The 22724-nt window shown below is 36.2% G+C and overlaps 13 non-coding genes across 13 annotated transcripts; all 13 read left to right on the plus strand.

Moving 5' to 3' along the window:
- Positions 1-3826: 3826 nt before the first annotated feature.
- On the plus strand, positions 3827-3899 carry TRNAV-CAC (transfer RNA valine (anticodon CAC)). Its single transcript has one exon. It is a non-coding gene; the product is annotated as a tRNA-Val (tRNA).
- Positions 3900-5894: 1995 nt separating this feature from the next.
- Positions 5895-5967, plus strand: TRNAV-CAC (transfer RNA valine (anticodon CAC)). The gene has a single exon. It is a non-coding gene; the product is annotated as a tRNA-Val (tRNA).
- Positions 5968-6979: 1012 nt separating this feature from the next.
- Positions 6980-7052, plus strand: TRNAV-CAC (transfer RNA valine (anticodon CAC)). The gene has a single exon. It is a non-coding gene; the product is annotated as a tRNA-Val (tRNA).
- Positions 7053-8063: 1011 nt separating this feature from the next.
- Positions 8064-8136, plus strand: TRNAV-CAC (transfer RNA valine (anticodon CAC)). The gene has a single exon. It is a non-coding gene; the product is annotated as a tRNA-Val (tRNA).
- Positions 8137-9144: 1008 nt separating this feature from the next.
- Positions 9145-9217, plus strand: TRNAV-CAC (transfer RNA valine (anticodon CAC)). Its single transcript has one exon. It is a non-coding gene; the product is annotated as a tRNA-Val (tRNA).
- A 1995-nt stretch (positions 9218-11212) lies between these two features.
- On the plus strand, positions 11213-11285 carry TRNAV-CAC (transfer RNA valine (anticodon CAC)). The gene has a single exon. It is a non-coding gene; the product is annotated as a tRNA-Val (tRNA).
- Positions 11286-12297: 1012 nt separating this feature from the next.
- TRNAV-CAC (transfer RNA valine (anticodon CAC)) lies at positions 12298-12370 on the plus strand. The gene has a single exon. It is a non-coding gene; the product is annotated as a tRNA-Val (tRNA).
- A 1011-nt stretch (positions 12371-13381) lies between these two features.
- TRNAV-CAC (transfer RNA valine (anticodon CAC)) lies at positions 13382-13454 on the plus strand. Its single transcript has one exon. It is a non-coding gene; the product is annotated as a tRNA-Val (tRNA).
- Positions 13455-15550: 2096 nt separating this feature from the next.
- Positions 15551-15623, plus strand: TRNAV-CAC (transfer RNA valine (anticodon CAC)). The gene has a single exon. It is a non-coding gene; the product is annotated as a tRNA-Val (tRNA).
- A 2343-nt stretch (positions 15624-17966) lies between these two features.
- TRNAV-CAC (transfer RNA valine (anticodon CAC)) lies at positions 17967-18039 on the plus strand. The gene has a single exon. It is a non-coding gene; the product is annotated as a tRNA-Val (tRNA).
- A 1012-nt stretch (positions 18040-19051) lies between these two features.
- Positions 19052-19124, plus strand: TRNAV-CAC (transfer RNA valine (anticodon CAC)). The gene has a single exon. It is a non-coding gene; the product is annotated as a tRNA-Val (tRNA).
- A 2095-nt stretch (positions 19125-21219) lies between these two features.
- TRNAV-CAC (transfer RNA valine (anticodon CAC)) lies at positions 21220-21292 on the plus strand. Its single transcript has one exon. It is a non-coding gene; the product is annotated as a tRNA-Val (tRNA).
- A 291-nt stretch (positions 21293-21583) lies between these two features.
- On the plus strand, positions 21584-21656 carry TRNAV-CAC (transfer RNA valine (anticodon CAC)). The gene has a single exon. It is a non-coding gene; the product is annotated as a tRNA-Val (tRNA).
- Positions 21657-22724: the final 1068 nt, after the last annotated feature.

Here is a 22724-nt window from a genome sequence, read left to right on the forward strand (position 1 = left end):
ACACTTTTCTTCAGCAATAAAAATTCCCCATCAGTTACAATTCTGCTCTGCTTGCCAATACACAGTAACTTTCCAGAAGGTTTCATAGTGTAGTAGTCATCACGTCTGCTTAACACTGGTTCAATCCCCAGTAAAAGCAATCTGTTCTTGGTGTTGAAATAATACCCTATCAAACTACAATATATGAAGTTCTTGGCTTTGTTGCCGAATGATGGGATGTTTTGGCTTCCATCACCAACAGAACTAATAATTTTTTTCCCCTGGCTGTCAAAACTCGTTTTCAATTGCCATTGCTTTGCAGGATTTCACAGGTTTCATAGTGTAGTGGTCATCAAGTCTGCTTCACACGCAGAAGGTCCTGGGTTCAATCCCCAGTGAAACCAATCTGTTTTCGCTGTTGAAGTAATTTGCTATCAACCTGTAATATATAAAATTCTTGGTTTCGTTGCCAAATGACAATACATTTTGGCTTCCATCACAAAGAGAACTACTATTTTGGGTTTCTTTTTTATTGTCCATTTTAGCAGAAAACATAATCCCACATTATAAAAATCCTGTTTGTTTAAAAATATATAGTTCCCATAAATACAAAAGCAAACAACTAAACTGTGTAGAAAAAAGTAACACATTCAATGTAAACTTCAATTTAAGCAATATCCCTTTGTAGGAATAAAACTGGTAAAATATGTAATAAAAATTGTAAATGTTTCATTACCAAAAATACTTTCCTTCAGCAATAAAAAGGCCCTGTCAGTCACAATTCTGCTCTGCTAGCCAATACACAGTAACTTTTCATCAGGATTCATAGTGTAGTGGTCATCATGTCTGCTTAACACGTAGAAGGTCATCACGTCTGCTTAACACGCAGAAGGTCCTGGGTTTAATCCCCAGTAAAACCAGTCTGTTCTTGGTGTTGAAATAATACCCTATCAAACTACAATATATGAAGTTCTTGGCTTTGTTGCCGAATGATGGGATGTTTTGGCTTCTATCACCAACAGAACTAATAATTTTTTTTTCCCTGGCTGTCAAAACTCGTTTTCAATTGCCATTGCTTGGCAGGATTTCACAGGTTTCATGGTGTAGTGGTCATCACGTCTGCTTCACACGCAGAAGGTCCTGGGTTCAATCTTTTTTATTGAACATTTTAGCAGAAAACATAATCCCATATTATAACAATCCTGTTTGTTTCAAAATTTATAGTTCCCATTAATACAAAAGCAAACGATTAAACTGTGTAGAAAAAAGTAACACATTCAATGTAATCTTCAATTTAAGCAATATCCCTTTGTAGGAATAAAACTGGTAAAATATGTAATAAAAATTGTAAATGTTTCATTACCAAAAACACTTTTCTTCAGCAATAAAAAGGCCCCGTCAGTTACAATTCTGCTCTGCTTGCCAATACATAGTAACTTTCCAGAAGGTTTCATAGTGTAGTAGTCATCACGTCTGCTTAACACTGGTTCAATCCCCAGTAAAAGCAATCTGTTCTCGGTGTTGAAATAATACCCTATCAAACTACAATATATGAAGTTCTTGTCTTTGTTGCCGAATGATGGTATGTTTTGGCTTCCATCACCAACAGAACTAATATTTTTTTTCCCCTGGAGGTCAAAACTCGTTTTCAATTGCCATTGCTTTGCAGGATTTCACAGGTTTCATAGTGTAGTGGTCATCATGTCTGCTTCACACACAGAAGGTCCTGGGTTCAATCCCTAGTGAAACCAATCTGTTTTCGCTGTTGAAGTAATTTGCTATCAACAGGATTTCACAGGTTTTATAGTGTAGTGGTCATCACGTCTGCTTAACACGCAGAAGGTCCTGGGTTTAATCCCCAGTAAAAACCAGTCTGTTCTTGGTGTTGAAATAATACCCTATCCAACTGCAATACATGAAGTTCTTGGCTTTGTTGCCAAATGACGGGATGTTTTAGCTTCCATAACCAACAGAACTACGAAATTTTTTTTTCCTGGCAGTCAAATTTCGTCTCTAATTGCAATTACTTTGCAGGAATCACCGGTTTTAAAGTGTGGTGGTCATCAAGTTTGCTTCATATGCAGAACGTTCTGGGTTCAATACCCAGTGAAACCAATCTGTTTTCGGTGTTATAGTAATTTCCTATTAACCTGTAAAGTATGAAATTCTTGGTTTCGTTGCCAAATGACAATACATTTTGGCTTCTATCACAAGGAGAACTACGATTTTGGGTTTCTTTTTTATTGAACATTTTAGCAGAAAACATAATCCCATATTATAACAATCCTGTTTGTTTCAAAATTTATAGTTCCCATAAATACAAAAGCAAACGATTAAACTGTGTAGAAAAAAGTAACACATTCAATGTAAACTTCAATTTAAGCAATATCCCTTTGTAGGAATAAAACTGGTAAAATATGTAATAAAAATTGTAAATGTTTCATTACCAAAAACACTTTTCTTCAGCAATAAAAAGGCCCCATCAGTTACAATTCTGCTCTGCTTGCCAATACACAGTAACTTTCCAGAAGGTTTCATAGTGTAGTAGTCATCACATCTGCTTAACACTGGTTCAATCCCCAGTAAAAGCAATCTGTTCTTGGTGTTGAAATAATACCCTATCAAACTACAATATATGAAGTTCTTGGCTTTGTTGCCGAATGATGGGATGTTTTGGCTTCCATCACCAACAGAACTAATAATTTTTTTCCCCTGGCGGTCAAAACTCGTTTTCAATTGCCATTGCTTTGCAGGATTTCACAGGTTTCATAGTGTAGTGGGCATCACGTCTGCTTCACACGTAGAAGGTCCTGGGTTCAATCCCCAGTGAAACCGATCCGTTTTCGCTGTTGAAGTAATTTGCTATCAACAGGATTTCACAGGTCTCATAGTGTAGTGGTCATCACGTCTGCTTAACACGCAGAAGGTCCTGGGTTTAATCCTCAGTAAAAACCAGTCTGTTCTTGGTGTTGAAATAATACCCTATCCAACTGCAATACATGAAGTTCTTGGCTTTGTTGCCAAATGACGGGATGTTTTAGCTTCCATAACCAACAGAACTACGAATTTTTTTTTTTCCTGGCAGTCAAATTTCGTCTTTAATTGCCATTACTTTGCAGGAATCACAGGTTTTAAAGTGTGGTGGTCATCAAGTTTGCTTCATATGCAGAACGTTCTGGGTTCAATACCCAGTGAAACCAATCTGTTTTCGGTGTTATAGTAATTTCCTATTAACCTGTAAAGTATGAAATTCTTGGTTTCGTTGCCAAATGACAATACATTTTGGCTTCTATCACAAGGAGAACTACGATTTTGGGTTTCTTTTTTATTGAACATTTTAGCAGAAAACATAATCCCATATTATAACAATCCTGTTTGTTTCAAAATTTATAGTTCCCATAAATACAAAAGCAAACGATTAAACTGTGTAGAAAAAAGTAACACATTCAATGTAATCTTCAATTTAAGCAATATCCCTTTGTAGGAATAAAACTGGTAAAATATGTAATAAAAATTGTAAATGTTTCATTACCAAAAACACTTTTCTTCAGCAATAAAAAGGCCCCATCAGTTACAATTCTGCTCTGCTTGCCAATACACAGTAACTTTCCAGAAGGTTTCATAGTGTAGTAGTCATCACGTCTGCTTAACACTGGTTCAATCCCCAGTAAAAGCAATCTGTTCTTGGTGTTGAAATAATACCCTATTAAACTACAATATATGAAGTTCTTGGCTTTGTTGCCGAATGATGGGATGTTTTGGCTTCCATCACCAACAGAACTAATAATTTTTTTCCCCTGGCTGTCAAAACTCGTTTTCAATTGCCATTGCTTTGCAGGATTTCACAGGTTTCATAGTGTAGTGGTCATCACGTCTGCTTCACACGCAGAAGGTCCTGGGTTCAATCCCCAGTGAAACCAATCTGTTTTCGCTGTTGAAGTAATTTGCTATCAACCTGTAATATATAAAATTCTTGGTTTCGTTGCCAAATGACAATACATTTTGGCTTCCATCACAAAGAGAACTACTATTTTGGGTTTCTTTTTTATTGTCCATTTTAGCAGAAAACATAATCCCACATTATAAAAATCCTGTTTGTTTAAAAATATATAGTTCCCATAAATACAAAAGCAAACAACTAAACTGTGTAGAAAAAAGTAACACATTCAATGTAAACTTCAATTTAAGCAATATCCCTTTGTAGGAATAAAACTGGTAAAATATGTAATAAAAATTGTAAATGTTTCATTACCAAAAATACTTTCCTTCAGCAATAAAAAGGCCCTGTCAGTCACAATTCTGCTCTGCTAGCCAATACACAGTAACTTTTCATCAGGATTCATAGTGTAGTGGTCATCATGTCTGCTTAACACGTAGAAGGTCATCACGTCTGCTTAACACGCAGAAGGTCCTGGGTTTAATCCCCAGTAAAACCAGTCTGTTCTTGGTGTTGAAATAATACCCCATCCAACTGCAATACATGAAGTTCTTGGCTTTGTTGCCGAATGATGGGATGTTTTAGCTTCCATAACCAACAGAACTACGAATTTTTTTTTTTTCCTGGCAGTCAAATTTCGTCTCTAATTGCCATTACTTTGCAGGAATCACAGGTTTTAAAGTGTGGTGGTCATCAAGTCTGCTTCATATGCAGAACGTTCTGGGTTCAATACCCAGTGAAACCAATCTGTTTTCGGTGTTGAAGTAATTTCCTATTAACCTGTAAAGTATGAAATTCTTGGTTTCGTTGCCAAATGACATTACATTTTGGCTTCTATCACAAGGAGAACTACGATTTTGGGTTTCTTTTTTATTGAACATTTTAGCAGAAAACATAATCCCATATTATAACAATCCTGTTTGTTTCAAAATTTATAGTTCCCATAAATACAAAAGCAAACGATTAAACTGTGTAGAAAAAAGTAACACATTCAATGTAAACTTCAATTTAAGCAATATCCCTTTGTAGGAATAAAACTGGTAAAATATGTAATAAAAATTGGAAATGTTTCATTACCAAAAACACTTTTCTTCAGCAATAAAAAGGCCCCATCAGTTACAATTCTGCTCTGCTTGCCAATACACAGTTACTTTCCAGAGGGTTTCATAGTGTAGTAGTCATCACGTCTGCTTAACACTGGTTCAATCCCCAGTAAAAGCAATCTGTTCTTGGTGTTGAAATAATACCCTATCAAACTACAATATATGAAGTTCTTGGCTTTGTTGCCGAATGATCGGATGTTTTGGCTTCCATCACCAACAGAACTAATAATTTTTTTCCCCTGGCTGTCAAAACTCGTTTTCAATTGCCATTGCTTTGCAGGATTTCACAGGTTTCATAGTGTAGTGGTCATCACGTCTGCTTCACACGCAGAAGGTCCTGGGTTCAATCTTTTTTATTGAATATTTTAGCAGGAAACATAATCCCATATTATAACAATCCTGTTTGTTTCAAAATTTATAGTTCCCATAAATACAAAAGCAAACGATTAAACTGTGTAGAAAAAAGTAACACATTCAATGTAATCTTCAATTTAAGCAATATCCCTTTGTAGGAATAAAACTGGTAAAATATGTAATAAAAATTGTAAATGTTTCATTACCAAAAACACTTTCCTTCAGCAATAAAAAGGCCCCGTCAGTTACAATTCTGCTCTGCTTGCCAATACATAGTAACTTTCCAGAAGGTTTCATAGTGTAGTAGTCATCACGTCTGCTTAACACTGGTTCAATCCATAGTAAAAGCAATCTGTCCTCGGTGTTGAAATAATACCCTATCAAACTACAATATATGAAGTTCTTGGCTTTGTTGCCGAATGATGGGATGTTTTGGCTTCCATCACCAACAGAACTAATAATTTTTTTCCCCTGGCGGTCAAAACTCGTTTTCAATTGCCATTGCTTTGCAGGATTTCACAGGTTTCATAGTGTAGTGGTCATCACGTCTGCTTCACACGCAGAAGGTCCTGGGTTCAATCCCCAGTGAAACCAATCTGTTTTCGCTGTTGAAGTAATTTGCTATCAACAGGATTTCACAGGTTTTATAGTGTAGTGGTCATCACGTCTGCTTAACACGCAGAAGGTCCTGGGTTTAATCCCCAGTAAAAACCAGTCTGTTCTTGGTGTTGAAATAATACCCTGTCCAACTGCAATACATGAAGTTCTTGGCTTTGTTGCCGAATGACGGGATGTTTTAGCTTCCATAACCAACAGAACTACGAATTTTTTTTTTTCCTGGCAGTCAAATTTCGTTTCTAATTGCCATTACTTTGCAGGAATCACCGGTTTTAAAGTGTGGTGGTCATCAAGTTTGTTTCATATGCAGAACGTTCTGGGTTCAATACCCAGTGAAACCAATCTGTTTTCGGTGTTATAGTAATTTCCTATTAACCTGTAAAGTATGAAATTCTTGGTTTCGTTGCCAAATGACAATACATTTTGGCTTCTATCACAAGGAGAACTACGATTTTGGGTTTCTTTTTTATTGAACATTTTAGCAGAAAACATAATCCCATATTATAACAATCCTGTTTGTTTCAAAATTTATAGTTCCCATAAATACAAAAGCAAATGATTAAACTGTGTAGAAAAAAGTAACACATTCAATGTAATCTTCAATTTAAGCAATATCCCTTTGTAGGAATAAAACTGGTAAAATATGTAATAAAAATTGGAAATGTTTCATTACCAAAAACACTTTTCTTCAGCAATAAAAAGGCCCCATCAGTTACAATTCTGCTCTGCTTGCCAATACACAGTAACTTTCCAGAAGGTTTCATAGTGTAGTAGTCATCACGTCTGCTTAACACTGGTTCAATCCCCAGTAAAAGCAATCTGTTCTTGGTGTTGAAATAATACCCTATCAAACTACAATATATGAAGTTCTTGGCTTTGTTGCCGAATGATGGGATGTTTTGGCTTCCATCACCAACAGAACTAATAATTTTTTTCCCCTGGCGGTCAAAACTCGTTTTCAATTGCCATTGCTTTGCAGGATTTCACAGGTTTCATAGTGTAGTGGTCATCACGTCTGCTTCACACGCAGAAGGTCCTGGGTTCAATCCCCAGTGAAACCAATCCGTTTTCGCTGTTGAAGTAATTTGCTATCAACAGGATTTCAGAGGTTTCATAGTGTAGTGGTCATCACGTCTGCTTAACACGCAGAAGGTCCTGGGTTTAATCCCCAGTAAAACCAGTCTTTTCTTGGTGTTGAAATAATACCCTATCCAACTGCAATACATGAAGTTCTTGGCTTTGTTGCCGAATGACGGGATGTTTTAGCTTCCATAACCAACAGAACTACGAATTTTTTTTTTTCCTGGCAGTCAAATTTCGTCTCTAATTGCCATTACTTTGCAGGAATCACAGGTTTTAAATTGTGGTGGTCATCAAGTCTGCTTCATATGCAGAACATTCTGGGTTCAATACCCAGTAAAACCAATCTGTTTTCGGTGTTGAAGTAATTTCCTATCAACCTGTAAAGTATGAAATTCTTGGTTTCGTTGCCAAATGACAATACATTTTGGCTTCTATCACAAGGAGAACTACGATTTTGGGTTTCTTTTTTAATGAACATTTTAGCAGAAAACATAATCCCATATTATAACAATCCTGTTTTTTTCAAAATTTATAGTTCCCATAAATACAAAAGCAAACGATTAAACTGTGTAGAAAAAAGTAACACATTCAATGTAATCTTCAATTTAAGCAATATCCCTTTGTAGGAATAAAACTGGTAAAATATGTAATAAAAATTGTAAATGTTTCATTACCAAAAACACTTTTCTTCAGCAATAAAAAGGCCCCGTCAGTTACAATTCTGCTCTGCTTGCCAATACATAGTAACTTTCCAGAAGGTTTCATAGTGTAGTAGTCATCACGTCTGCTTAACACTGGTTCAATCCCCAGTAAAAGCAATCTGTTCTCGGTGTTGAAATAATACCCTATCAAACTACAATATATGAAGTTCTTGGCTTTGTTGCCGAATGATGGGATGTTTTGGCTTCCATCACCAACAGAACTAATAATTTTTTTCCCCTGGCGGGCAAAACTCGTTTTCAATTGCCATTGCTTTGCAGGATTTCACAGGTTTCATAGTGTAGTGGTCATCACGTCTGCTTCACACGCAGAAGGTCCTGGGTTCAATCCCCAGTGAAACCAATCTGTTTTCGCTGTTGAAGTAATTTGCTATCAACAGGATTTCACAGGTTTTATAGTGTAGTGGTCATCACGTCTGCTTAACACGCAGAAGGTCCTGGGTTTAATCCCCAGTAAAAACCAGTCTGTTCTTGGTGTTGAAATAATACCCTATCCAATTGCAATACATGAAGTTCTTGGCTTTGTTGCCGAATGACGGGATGTTTTAGCTTCCATAACCAACAGAACTACGATTTTTTTTTTCCTGGCAGTCAAATTTCGTCTCTAATTGCCATTACTTTGCAGGAATCACCGGTTTTAAAGTGTGGTGGTCATCAAGTTTGCTTCATATGCAGAACGTTCTGGGTTCAATGCCAAGTGAAACCAATCTGTTTTCGGTGTTATAGTAATTTCCTATTAACCTGTAAAGTATGAAATTCTTGGTTTCGTTGCCAAATGACAATACATTTTGGCTTCTATCACAAGGAGAACTACGATTTTGGGTTTCTTTTTTAATGAACATTTTAGCAGAAAACAATCCCATATTATAACAATCCTGTTTTTTTCAAAATTTATAGTTCCCATAAATACAAAAGCAAACGATTAAACTGTGTAGAAAAAAGTAACACATTCAATGTAATCTTCAATTTAAGCAATATCCCTTTGTAGGAATAAAACTGGTAAAATATGTAATAAAAATTGTAAATGTTTCATTACCAAAAACACTTTTCTTCAGCAATAAAAAGGCCCCGTCAGTTACAATTCTGCTCTGCTTGCCAATACATAGTAACTTTCCAGAAGGTTTCATAGTGTAGTAGTCATCACGTCTGCTTAACACTGGTTCAATCCCCAGTAAAAGCAATCTGTTCTTGGTGTTGAAATAATACCCTATCAAACTACAATATATGAAGTTCTTGGCTTTGTTGCCGAATGATGGGATGTTTTGGCTTCCATCACCAACAGAACTAATAATTTTTTTCCCCTGGCTGTCAAAACTCGTTTTCAATTGCCATTGCTTTGCAGGATTTCACAGGTTTCATAGTGTAGTGGTCATCACGTCTGCTTCACACGCAGAAGGTCCTGGGTTCAATCCCCAGTGAAACCTATCTGTTTTCGCTGTTGAAGTAATTTGCTATCAACCTGTAATATATAAAATTCTTGGTTTCGTTGCCAAATGACAATACATTTTGGCTTCCATCACAAAGAGAACTACTATTTTGGGTTTCTTTTTTATTGTCCATTTTAGCAGAAAACATAATCCCACATTATAAAAATCCTGTTTGTTTAAAAATATATAGTTCCCATAAATACAAAAGCAAACAACTAAACTGTGTAGAAAAAAGTAACACATTCAATGTAAACTTCAATTTAAGCAATATCCCTTTGTAGGAATAAAACTGGTAAAATATGTAATAAAAATTGTAAATGTTTCATTACCAAAAATACTTTCCTTCAGCAATAAAAAGGCCCTGTCAGTCACAATTCTGCTCTGCTAGCCAATACACAGTAACTTTTCATCAGGATTCATAGTGTAGTGGTCATCATGTCTGCTTAACACGTAGAAGGTCATCACGTCTGCTTAACACGCAGAAGGTCCTGGGTTTAATCCCCAGTAAAACCAGTCTGTTCTTGGTGTTGAAATAATACCCCATCCAACTGCAATACATGAAGTTCTTGGCTTTGTTGCCGAATGATGGGATGTTTTAGCTTCCATAACCAACAGAACTACGAATTTTTTTTTTTTCCTGGCAGTCAAATTTCGTCTCTAATTGCCATTACTTTGCAGGAATCACAGGTTTTAAAGTGTGGTGGTCATCAAGTCTGCTTCATATGCAGAACGTTCTGGGTTCAATACCCAGTGAAACCAATCTGTTTTCGGTGTTGAAGTAATTTCCTATTAACCTGTAAAGTATGAAATTCTTGGTTTCGTTGCCAAATGACATTACATTTTGGCTTCTATCACAAGGAGAACTACGATTTTGGGTTTCTTTTTTATTGAACATTTTAGCAGAAAACATAATCCCATATTATAACAATCCTGTTTGTTTCAAAATTTATAGTTCCCATAAATACAAAAGCAAACGATTAAACTGTGTAGAAAAAAGTAACACATTCAATGTAAACTTCAATTTAAGCAATATCCCTTTGTAGGAATAAAACTGGTAAAATATGTAATAAAAATTGGAAATGTTTCATTACCAAAAACACTTTTCTTCAGCAATAAAAAGGCCCCATCAGTTACAATTCTGCTCTGCTTGCCAATACACAGTTACTTTCCAGAGGGTTTCATAGTGTAGTAGTCATCACGTCTGCTTAACACTGGTTCAATCCCCAGTAAAAGCAATCTGTTCTTGGTGTTGAAATAATACCCTATCAAACTACAATATATGAAGTTCTTGGCTTTGTTGCCGAATGATCGGATGTTTTGGCTTCCATCACCAACAGAACTAATAATTTTTTTCCCCTGGCTGTCAAAACTCGTTTTCAATTGCCATTGCTTTGCAGGATTTCACAGGTTTCATAGTGTAGTGGTCATCACGTCTGCTTCACACGCAGAAGGTCCTGGGTTCAATCTTTTTTATTGAATATTTTAGCAGGAAACATAATCCCATATTATAACAATCCTGTTTGTTTCAAAATTTATAGTTCCCATAAATACAAAAGCAAACGATTAAACTGTGTAGAAAAAAGTAACACATTCAATGTAATCTTCAATTTAAGCAATATCCCTTTGTAGGAATAAAACTGGTAAAATATGTAATAAAAATTGTAAATGTTTCATTACCAAAAACACTTTCCTTCAGCAATAAAAAGGCCCCGTCAGTTACAATTCTGCTCTGCTTGCCAATACATAGTAACTTTCCAGAAGGTTTCATAGTGTAGTAGTCATCACGTCTGCTTAACACTGGTTCAATCCATAGTAAAAGCAATCTGTTCTCGGTGTTGAAATAATACCCTATCAAACTACAATATATGAAGTTCTTGGCTTTGTTGCCGAATGATGGGATGTTTTGGCTTCCATCACCAACAGAACTAATAATTTTTTTCCCCTGGCGGTCAAAACTCGTTTTCAATTGCCATTGCTTTGCAGGATTTCACAGGTTTCATAGTGTAGTGGTCATCACGTCTGCTTCACACGCAGAAGGTCCTGGGTTCAATCCCCAGTGAAACCAATCTGTTTTCGCTGTTGAAGTAATTTGCTATCAACAGGATTTCACAGGTTTTATAGTGTAGTGGTCATCACGTCTCCTTAACACGCAGAAGGTCCTGGGTTTAATCCCCAGTAAAAACCAGTCTGTTCTTGGTGTTGAAATAATACCCTGTCCAACTGCAATACATGAAGTTCTTGGCTTTGTTGCCGAATGACGGGATGTTTTAGCTTCCATAACCAACAGAACTACGAATTTTTTTTTTTCCTGGCAGTCAAATTTCGTTTCTAATTGCCATTACTTTGCAGGAATCACCGGTTTTAAAGTGTGGTGGTCATCAAGTTTGTTTCATATGCAGAACGTTCTGGGTTCAATACCCAGTGAAACCAATCTGTTTTCGGTGTTATAGTAATTTCCTATTAACCTGTAAAGTATGAAATTCTTGGTTTCGTTGCCAAATGACAATACATTTTGGCTTCTATCACAAGGAGAACTACGATTTTGGGTTTCTTTTTTATTGAACATTTTAGCAGAAAACATAATCCCATATTATAACAATCCTGTTTGTTTCAAAATTTATAGTTCCCATAAATACAAAAGCAAATGATTAAACTGTGTAGAAAAAAGTAACACATTCAATGTAATCTTCAATTTAAGCAATATCCCTTTGTAGGAATAAAACTGGTAAAATATGTAATAAAAATTGGAAATGTTTCATTACCAAAAACACTTTTCTTCAGCAATAAAAAGGCCCCATCAGTTACAATTCTGCTCTGCTTGCCAATACACAGTAACTTTCCAGAAGGTTTCATAGTGTAGTAGTCATCACGTCTGCTTAACACTGGTTCAATCCCCAGTAAAAGCAATCTGTTCTTGGTGTTGAAATAATACCCTATCAAACTACAATATATGAAGTTCTTGGCTTTGTTGCCGAATGATGGGATGTTTTGGCTTCCATCACCAACAGAACTAATAATTTTTTTCCCCTGGCGGTCAAAACTCGTTTTCAATTGCCATTGCTTTGCAGGATTTCACAGGTTTCATAGTGTAGTGGTCATCACGTCTGCTTCACACGCAGAAGGTCCTGGGTTCAATCCCCAGTGAAACCAATCCGTTTTCGCTGTTGAAGTAATTTGCTATCAACAGGATTTCAGAGGTTTCATAGTGTAGTGGTCATCACGTCTGCTTAACACGCAGAAGGTCCTGGGTTTAATCCCCAGTAAAAACCAGTCTGTTCTTGGTGTTGAAATAATACCCTATCCAATTGCAATACATGAAGTTCTTGGCTTTGTTGCCGAATGACGGGATGTTTTAGCTTCCATAACCAACAGAACTACGATTTTTTTTTTCCTGGCAGTCAAATTTCGTCTCTAATTGCCATTACTTTGCAGGAATCACCGGTTTTAAAGTGTGGTGGTCATCAAGTTTGCTTCATATGCAGAACGTTCTGGGTTCAATACCCAGTGAAACCAATCTGTTTTCGGTGTTATAGTAATTTCCTATTAACCTGTAAAGTATGAAATTCTTGGTTTCGTTGCCAAATGACAATACATTTTGGCTTCTATCACAAGGAGAACTACGATTTTGGGTTTCTTTTTTAATGAACATTTTAGCAGAAAACATAATCCCATATTATAACAATCCTGTTTTTTTCAAAATTTATAGTTCCCATAAATACAAAAGCAAACGATTAAACTGTGTAGAAAAAAGTAACACATTCAATGTAATCTTCAATTTAAGCAATATCCCTTTGTAGGAATAAAACTGGTAAAATATGTAATAAAAATTGTAAATGTTTCATTACCAAAAACACTTTTCTTCAGCAATAAAAAGGCCCCGTCAGTTACAATTCTGCTCTGCTTGCCAATACATAGTAACTTTCCAGAAGGTTTCATAGTGTAGTAGTCATCACGTCTGCTTAACACTGGTTCAATCCCCAGTAAAAGCAATCTGTTCTCGGTGTTGAAATAATACCCTATCAAACTACAATATATGAAGTTCTTGGCTTTGTTGCCGAATGATGGGATGTTTTGGCTTCCATCACCAACAGAACTAATAAGTTTTTTTCCCCTGGCGGGCAAAACTCGTTTTCAATTGCCATTGCTTTGCAGGATTTCACAGGTTTCATAGTGTAGTGGTCATCACGTCTGCTTCACACGCAGAAGGTCCTGGGTTCAATCCCCAGTGAAACCAATCTGTTTTCGCTGTTGAAGTAATTTGCTATCAACAGGATTTCACAGGTTTTATAGTGTAGTGGTCATCACGTCTGCTTAACACGCAGAAGGTCCTGGGTTTAATCCCCAGTAAAAACCAGTCTGTTCTTGGTGTTGAAATAATACCCTATCCAATTGCAATACATGAAGTTCTTGGCTTTGTTGCCGAATGACGGGATGTTTTAGCTTCCATAACCAACAGAACTACGAATTTTTTTTTTCCTGGCAGTCAAATTTCGTCTCTAATTGCCATTACTTTGCAGGAATCACCGGTTTTAAAGTGTGGTGGTCATCAAGTTTGCTTCATATGCAGAACGTTCTGGGTTCAATACCCAGTGAAACCAATCTGTTTTCGGTGTTATAGTAATTTCCTATTAACCTGTAAAGTATTAAATTCTTGGTTTCGTTGCCAAATGACAATACATTTTGGCTTCTATCACAAGGAGAACTACGATTTTGGGTTTCTTTTTTATTGAACATTTTAGCAGAAAACATAATCCCATATTATAACAATCCTGTTTGTTTCAAAATTTATAGTTCCCATAAATACAAAAGCAAACGATTAAACTGTGTAGAAAAAAGTAACACATTCAATGTAAACTTCAATTTAAGCAATATCCCTTTGTAGGAATAAAACTGGTAAAATATGTAATAAAAATTGTAAATGTTCCATTACCAAAAACACTTTTCTTCAGCAATAAAAAGGCCCCATCAGTTACAATTCTGCTCTGCTTGCCAATACACAGTAACTTTCCAGAAGGTTTCATAGTGTAGTAGTCATCACGTCTGCTTAACACTGGTTCAATCCCCAGTAAAAGCAATCTGTTCTTGGTGTTGAAATAATACCCTATCAAACTACAATATATGAAGTTCTTGGCTATGTTGCCGAATGATGGGATGTTTTGGCTTCCATCACCAACAGAACTAATAATTTTTTTCCCCTGGCGGTCAAAACTCGTTTTCAATTGCCATTGCTTTGCAGGATTTCACAGGTTTCATAGTGTAGTGGTCATCTCGTCTGCTTCACACGTAGAAGGTCCTGGGTTCAATCCCCAGTGAAACCGATCCGTTTTCGCTGTTGAAGTAATTTGCTATCAACAGGATTTCACAGGTCTCATAGTGTAGTGGTCATCACGTCTGCTTAACACGCAGAAGGTCCTGGGTTTAATCCTCAGTAAAAACCAGTCTGTTCTTGGTGTTGAAATAATACCCTATCCAACTGCAATACATGAAGTTCTTGGCTTTGTTGCCAAATGACGGGATGTTTTAGCTTCCATAACCAACAGAACTACGAATTTTTTTTTTTCCTGGCAGTCAAATTTCGTCTTTAATTGCCATTACTTTGCAGGAATCACAGGTTTTAAAGTGTGGTGGTCATCAAGTTTGCTTCATATGCAGAACGTTCTGGGTTCAATACCCAGTGAAACCAATCTGTTTTCGGTGTTATAGTAATTTCCTATTAACCTGTAAAGTATGAAATTCTTGGTTTCGTTGCCAAATGACAATACATTTTGGCTTCTATCACAAGGAGAACTACGATTTTAGGTTTCTTTTTTATTGAACATTTTAGCAGAAAACATAATCCCATATTATAACAATCCTGTTTGTTTCAAAATTTATAGTTCCCATAAATACAAAAGCAAAAGATTAAACTGTGTAGAAAAAAGTAACACATTCAATGTAATCTTCAATTTAAGCAATATCCCTTTGTAGGAATAAAACTGGTAAAATATGTAATAAAAATTGTAAATGTTTCATTACCAAAAACACTTTTCTTCAGCAATAAAAAGGCCCCATCAGTTACAATTTTGCTCTGCTTGCCAATACACAGTAACTTTCCAGAAGGTTTCATAGTGTAGTAGTCATCACGTCTGCTTAACACTGGTTCAATCCCCAGTAAAAGCAATCTGTTCTTGGTGTTGAAATAATACCCTATCAAACTACAATATATGAAGTTCTTGGCTTTGTTGCCGAATGATGGGATGTTTTGGCTTCCATCACCAACAGAACTAATAATTTTTTTCCCCTGGCTGTCAAAACTCGTTTTCAATTGCCATTGCTTTGCAGGATTTCACAGGTTTCATAGTGTAGTGGTCATCACGTCTGCTTCACACGCAGAAGGTCCTGGGTTCAATCCCCAGTGAAACCAATCTGTTTTCGCTGTTGAAGTAATTTGCTATCAACCTGTAATATATAAAATTCTTGGTTTCGTTGCCAAATGACAATACATTTTGGCTTCCATCACAAAGAGAACTACTATTTTGGGTTTCTTTTTTATTGTCCATTTTAGCAGAAAACATAATCCCACATTATAAAAATCATGTTTGTTTAAAAATATATAGTTCCCATAAATACAAAAGCAAACAACTAAACTGTGTAGAAAAAAGTAACACATTCAATGTAAACTTCAATTTAAGCAATATCCCTTTGTAGGAATAAAACTGGTAAAATATGTAATAAAAATTGTAAATGTTTCATTACCAAAAATACTTTCCTTCAGCAATAAAAAGGCCCTGTCAGTCACAATTCTGCTCTGCTAGCCAATACACAGTAACTTTTCATCAGGATTCATAGTGTAGTGGTCATCATGTCTGCTTAACACGTAGAAGGTCACGTCTGCTTAACACGCAGAAGGTCCTGGGTTTAATCCCCAGTAAAACCAGTCTGTTCTTGGTGTTGAAATAATACCCTATCCAACTGCAATACATGAAGTTCTTGGCTTTGTTGCCGAATGATGGGATGTTTTAGCTTCCATAACCAACAGAACTACGAATTTTTTTTTTTTCCTGGCAGTCAAATTTCGTCTCTAATTGCCATTACTTTGCAGGAATCACAGGTTTTAAAGTGTGGTGGTCATCAAGTCTGCTTCATATGCAGAACGTTCTGGGTTCAATACCCAGTGAAACCAATCTGTTTTCGGTGTTGAAGTAATTTCCTATTAACCTGTAAAGTATGAAATTCTTGGTTTCGTTGCCAAATGACATTACATTTTGGCTTCTATCACAAGGAGAACTACGATTTTGGGTTTCTTTTTTATTGAACATTTTAGCAGAAAACATAATCCCATATTATAACAATCCTGTTTGTTTCAAAATTTATAGTTCCCATAAATACAAAAGCAAACGATTAAACTGTGTAGAAAAAAGTAACACATTCAATGTAAACTTCAATTTAAGCAATATCCCTTTGTAGGAATAAAACTGGTAAAATATGTAATAAAAAGTGGAAATGTTTCATTACCAAAAATACTTTTCTTCAGCAATAAAAAGGCCCCATCAGTTACAATTCTGCTCTGCTTGCCAATACACAGTTACTTTCCAGAAGGTTTCATAGTGTAGTAGTCATCACGTCTGCTTAACACTGGTTCAATCCCCAGTAAAAGCAATCTGTTCTTGGTGTTGAAATAATACCCTATCAAACTACAATATATGAAGTTCTTGGCTTTGTTGCCGAATGATGGGATGTTTTGGCTTCCATCACCAACAGAACTAATAATTTTTTTCCCCTGGCGGTCAAAACTCGTTTTCAATTGCCATTGCTTTGCAGGATTTCACAGGTTTCATAGTGTAGTGGTCATCACGTCTGCTTCACACGCAGAAGGTCCTGGGTTCAATCCTCAGTGAAACCAATCTGTTTTCGCTGTTGAAGTAATTTGCTATCAACAGGATTTCACAGGTTTCATAGTGTAGTGGTCATCACGTCTGCTTAACACTGGTTCAATCCCCAGTAAAAGCAATCTGTTCTTGGTGTTGAAATAATACCCTATCAAACTACAATATATGAAGTTCTTGGCTTTGTTGCCGAATGATCGGATGTTTTGGCTTCCATCACCAACAGAACTAATAATTTTTTTCCCCTGGCTGTCAAAACTCGTTTTCAATTGCCATTGCTTTGCAGGATTTCACAGGTTTCATAGTGTAGTGGTCATCACGTCTGCTTCACACGCAGAAGGTCCTGGGTTCAATCTTTTTTATTGAATATTTTAGCAGGAAACATAATCCCATATTATAACAATCCTGTTTGTTTCAAAATTTATAGTTCCCATAAATACAAAAGCAAACGATTAAACTGTGTAGAAAAAAGTAACACATTCAATGTAATCTTCAATTTAAGCAATATCCCTTTGTAGGAATAAAACTGGTAAAATATGTAATAAAAATTGTAAATGTTTCATTACCAAAAACACTTTCCTTCAGCAATAAAAAGGCCCCGTCAGTTACAATTCTGCTCTGCTTGCCAATACATAGTAACTTTCCAGAAGGTTTCATAGTGTAGTAGTCATCACGTCTGCTTAACACTGGTTCAATCCATAGTAAAAGCAATCTGTTCTCGGTGTTGAAATAATACCCTATCAAACTACAATATATGAAGTTCTTGGCTTTGTTGCCGAATGATGGGATGTTTTGGCTTCCATCACCAACAGAACTAATAATTTTTTTCCCCTGGCGGTCAAAACTCGTTTTCAATTGCCATTGCTTTGCAGGATTTCACAGGTTTCATAGTGTAGTGGTCATCACGTCTGCTTCACACGCAGAAGGTCCTGGGTTCAATCCCCAGTGAAACCAATCTGTTTTCGCTGTTGAAGTAATTTGCTATCAACAGGATTTCACAGGTTTTATAGTGTAGTGGTCATCACGTCTGCTTAACACGCAGATGGTCCTGGGTTTAATCCCCAGTAAAAACCAGTCTGTTCTTGGTGTTGAAATAATACCCTGTCCAACTGCAATACATGAAGTTCTTGGCTTTGTTGCCGAATGACGGGATGTTTTAGCTTCCATAACCAACAGAACTACGAATTTTTTTTTTTCCTGGCAGTCAAATTTCGTTTCTAATTGCCATTACTTTGCAGGAATCACCGGTTTTAAAGTGTGGTGGTCATCAAGTTTGTTTCATATGCAGAACGTTCTGGGTTCAATACCCAGTGAAACCAATCTGTTTTCGGTGTTATAGTAATTTCCTATTAACCTGTAAAGTATGAAATTCTTGGTTTCGTTGCCAAATGACAATACATTTTGGCTTCTATCACAAGGAGAATTACGATTTTGGGTTTCTTTTTTATTGAACATTTTAGCAGAAAACATAATCCCATATTATAACAATCCTGTTTGTTTCAAAATTTATAGTTCCCATAAATACAAAAGCAAATGATTAAACTGTGTAGAAAAAAGTAACACATTCAATGTAATCTTCAATTTAAGCAATATCCCTTTGTAGGAATAAAACTGGTAAAATATGTAATAAAAATTGGAAATGTTTCATTACCAAAAACACTTTTCTTCAGCAATAAAAAGGCCCCATCAGTTACAAGTCTGCTCTGCTTGCCAATACACAGTAACTTTCCAGAAGGTTTCATAGTGTAGTAGTCATCACGTCTGCTTAACACTGGTTCAATCCCCAGTAAAAGCAATCTGTTCTTGGTGTTGAAATAATACCCTATCAAACTACAATATATGAAGTTCTTGGCTTTGTTGCCGAATGATGGGATGTTTTGGCTTCCATCACCAACAGAACTAATAATTTTTTTCCCCTGGCGGGCAAAACTCGTTTTCAATTGCCATTGCTTTGCAGGATTTCACAGGTTTCATAGTGTAGTGGTCATCACGTCTGCTTCACACGCAGAAGGTCCTGGGTTCAATCCCCAGTGAAACCAATCTGTTTTCGCTGTTGAAGTAATTTGCTATCAACAGGATTTCAGAGGTTTCATAGTGTAGTGGTCATCACGTCTGCTTAACATGCAGAAGGTCCTGGGTTTAATCCCCAGTAAAACCAGTCTTTTCTTGGTGTTGAAATAATACCCTATCCAACTGCAATACATGAAGTTCTTGGCTTTGTTGCCGAATGACGGGATGTTTTAGCTTCCATAACCAACAGAACTACGAATTTTTTTTTTTCCTGGCAGTCAAATTTCGTCTCTAATTGCCATTACTTTGCAGGAATCACAGGTTTTAAAGTGTGGTGGTCATCAAGTCTGCTTCATATGCAGAACGTTCTGGGTTCAATACCCAGTGAAACCAATCTGTTTTCGGTGTTGAAGTAATTTCCTATCAACCTGTAAAGTATGAAATTCTTGGTTTCGTTGCCAAATGACAATACATTTTGGCTTCTATCACAAGGAGAACTACGATTTTGGGTTTCTTTTTTAATGAACATTTTAGCAGAAAACATAATCCCATATTATAACAATCCTGTTTTTTTCAAAATTTATAGTTCCCATAAATACAAAAGCAAACGATTAAACTGTGTAGAAAAAAGTAACACATTCAATGTAATCTTCAATTTAAGCAATATCCCTTTGTAGGAATAAAACTGGTAAAATATGTAATAAAAATTGTAAATGTTTCATTACCAAAAACACTTTTCTTCAGCAATAAAAAGGCCCCGTCAGTTACAATTCTGCTCTGCTTGCCAATACATAGTAACTTTCCAGAAGGTTTCATAGTGTAGTAGTCATCACGTCTGCTTAACACTGGTTCAATCCCCAGTAAAAGCAATCTGTTCTCGGTGTTGAAATAATACCCTATCAAACTACAATATATGAAGTTCTTGGCTTTGTTGCCGAATGATGGGATGTTTTGGCTTCCATCACCAACAGAACTAATAATTTTTTTCCCCTGGCGGGCAAAACTCGTTTTCAATTGCCATTGCTTTGCAGGATTTCACAGGTTTCATAGTGTAGTGGTCATCACGTCTGCTTCACACGCAGAAGGTCCTGGGTTCAATCCCCAGCGAAACCAATCTGTTTTCGCTGTTGAAGTAATTTGCTATCAACAGGATTTCACAGGTTTTATAGTGTAGTGGTCATCACGTCTGCTTAACACGCAGAAGGTCCTGGGTTTAATCCCCAGTAAAAACCAGTCTGTTCTTGGTGTTGAAATAATACCCTATCCAATTGCAATACATGAAGTTCTTGGCTTTGTTGCCGAATGACGGGATGTTTTAGCTTCCATAACCAACAGAACTACGAATTTTTTTTTTCCTGGCAGTCAAATTTCGTCTCTAATTGCCATTACTTTGCAGGAATCACCGGTTTTAAAGTGTGGTGGTCATCAAGTTTGCTTTATATGCAGAACGTTCTGGGTTCAATACCCAGTGAAACCAATCTGTTTTCGGTGTTATAGTAATTTCCTATTAACCTGTAAAGTATGAAATTCTTGGTTTCGTTGCCAAATGACAATACATTTTGGCTTCTATCACAAGGAGAACTACGATTTTGGGTTTCTTTTTTAATGAACATTTTAGCAGAAAACATAATCCCATATTATAACAATCCTGTTTTTTTCAAAATTTATAGTTCCCATAAATACAAAAGCAAACGATTAAACTGTGTAGAAAAAAGTAACACATTCAATGTAATCTTCAATTTAAGCAATATCCCTTTGTAGGAATAAAACTGGTAAAATATGTAATAAAAATTGTAAATGTTTCATTACCAAAAACACTTTTCTTCAGCAATAAAAAGGCCCCGTCAGTTACAATTCTGCTCTGCTTGCCAATACATAGTAACTTTCCAGAAGGTTTCATAGTGTAGTAGTCATCACGTCTGCTTAACACTGGTTCAATCCCCAGTAAAAGCAATCTGTTCTCGGTGTTGAAATAATACCCTATCAAACTACAATATATGAAGTTCTTGGCTTTGTTGCCGAATGATGGGATGTTTTGGCTTCCATCACCAACAGAACTAATAATTTTTTTCCCCTGGCGGGCAAAACTCGTTTTCAATTGCCATTGCTTTGCAGGATTTCACAGGTTTCATAGTGTAGTGGTCATCACGTCTGCTTCACACGCAGAAGGTCCTGGGTTCAATCCCCAGTGAAACCAATCTGTTTTCGCTGTTGAAGTAATTTGCTATCAACAGGATTTCACAGGTTTTATAGTGTAGTGGTCATCACGTCTGCTTAACACGCAGAAGGTCCTGGGTTTAATCCCCAGTAAAAACCAGTCTGTTCTTGGTGTTGAAATAATACCCTATCAAACTACAATATATGAAGTTCTTGGCTTTGTTGCCGAATGATGGGATGTTTTGGCTTCCATCACCAACAGAACTAATAATTTTTTTCCCCTGGCTGTCAAAACTCGTTTTCAATTGCCATTGCTTTGCAAGATTTCACAGGTTTCATAGTGTAGTGGTCATCACGTCTGCTTCACACGCAGAAGGTCCTGGGTTCAATCCCCAGTGAAACCAATCTGTTTTCGCTGTTGAAGTAATTTGCTATCAACCTGTAATATATAAAATTCTTGGTTTCGTTGCCAAATGACAATACATTTTGGCTTCCATCACAAAGAGAACTACTATTTTGGGTTTCTTTTTTATTGTCCATTTTAGCAGAAAACATAATCCCATATTATAAAAATCCTGTTTGTTTAAAAATATATAGTTCCCATAAATACAAAAGCAAACGACTAAACTGTGTAGAAAAAAGTAACACATTCAATGTAAACTTCAATTTAAGCAATATCCCTTTGTAGGAATAAAACTGGTAAAATATGTAATAAAAATTGTAAATGTTTCATTACCAAAAATACTTTCCTTCAGCAATAAAAAGGCCCTGTCAGTCACAATTCTGCTCTGCTAGCCAATACACAGTAACTTTTCATCAGGATTCATACTGTAGTGGTCATCATGTCTGCTTAACACGTAGAAGGTCATCACGTCTGCTTAACACGCAGAAGGTCCTGGGTTTAATCCCCAGTAAAACCAGTCTGTTCTTGGTGTTGAAATAATACCCTATCCAACTGCAATACATGAAGTTCTTGGCTTTGTTGCCGAATGACGGGATGTTTTAGCTTCCATAACCAACAGAACTACAAATTTTTTTTTTTCCTGGCAGTCAAATTTCGTCTCTAATTGCCATTACTTTGCAGGAATCACAGGTTTTAAAGTGTGGTGGTCATCAAGTCTGCTTCATATGCAGAACGTTATGGGTTCAATACCCAGTGAAACCAACCTGTTTTCGGTGTTGAAGTAATTTCCTATCAACCTGTAAAGTATGAAATTCTTGGTTTCATTGCCAAATGACAATACATTTTGGCTTCTATCACAAGGAGAACTACGATTTTGGGTTTCTTTTTTATTGAACATTTTAGCAGAAAACATAATCCCATATTATAACAATCCTGTTTGTTTCAAAATTTATAGTTCCCATAAATACAAAAGCAAACGAATAAACTGTGTAGAAAAAAGTAACACATTCAATGTAATCTTCAATTTAAGCAATATCCCTTTGTAGGAATAAAACTGGTAAAATATGTA

This window comes from Anomaloglossus baeobatrachus, chromosome 2, assembly GCF_048569485.1.
Source record: "Anomaloglossus baeobatrachus isolate aAnoBae1 chromosome 2, aAnoBae1.hap1, whole genome shotgun sequence".
NCBI lineage: Eukaryota > Metazoa > Chordata > Amphibia > Anura > Aromobatidae > Anomaloglossus > Anomaloglossus baeobatrachus.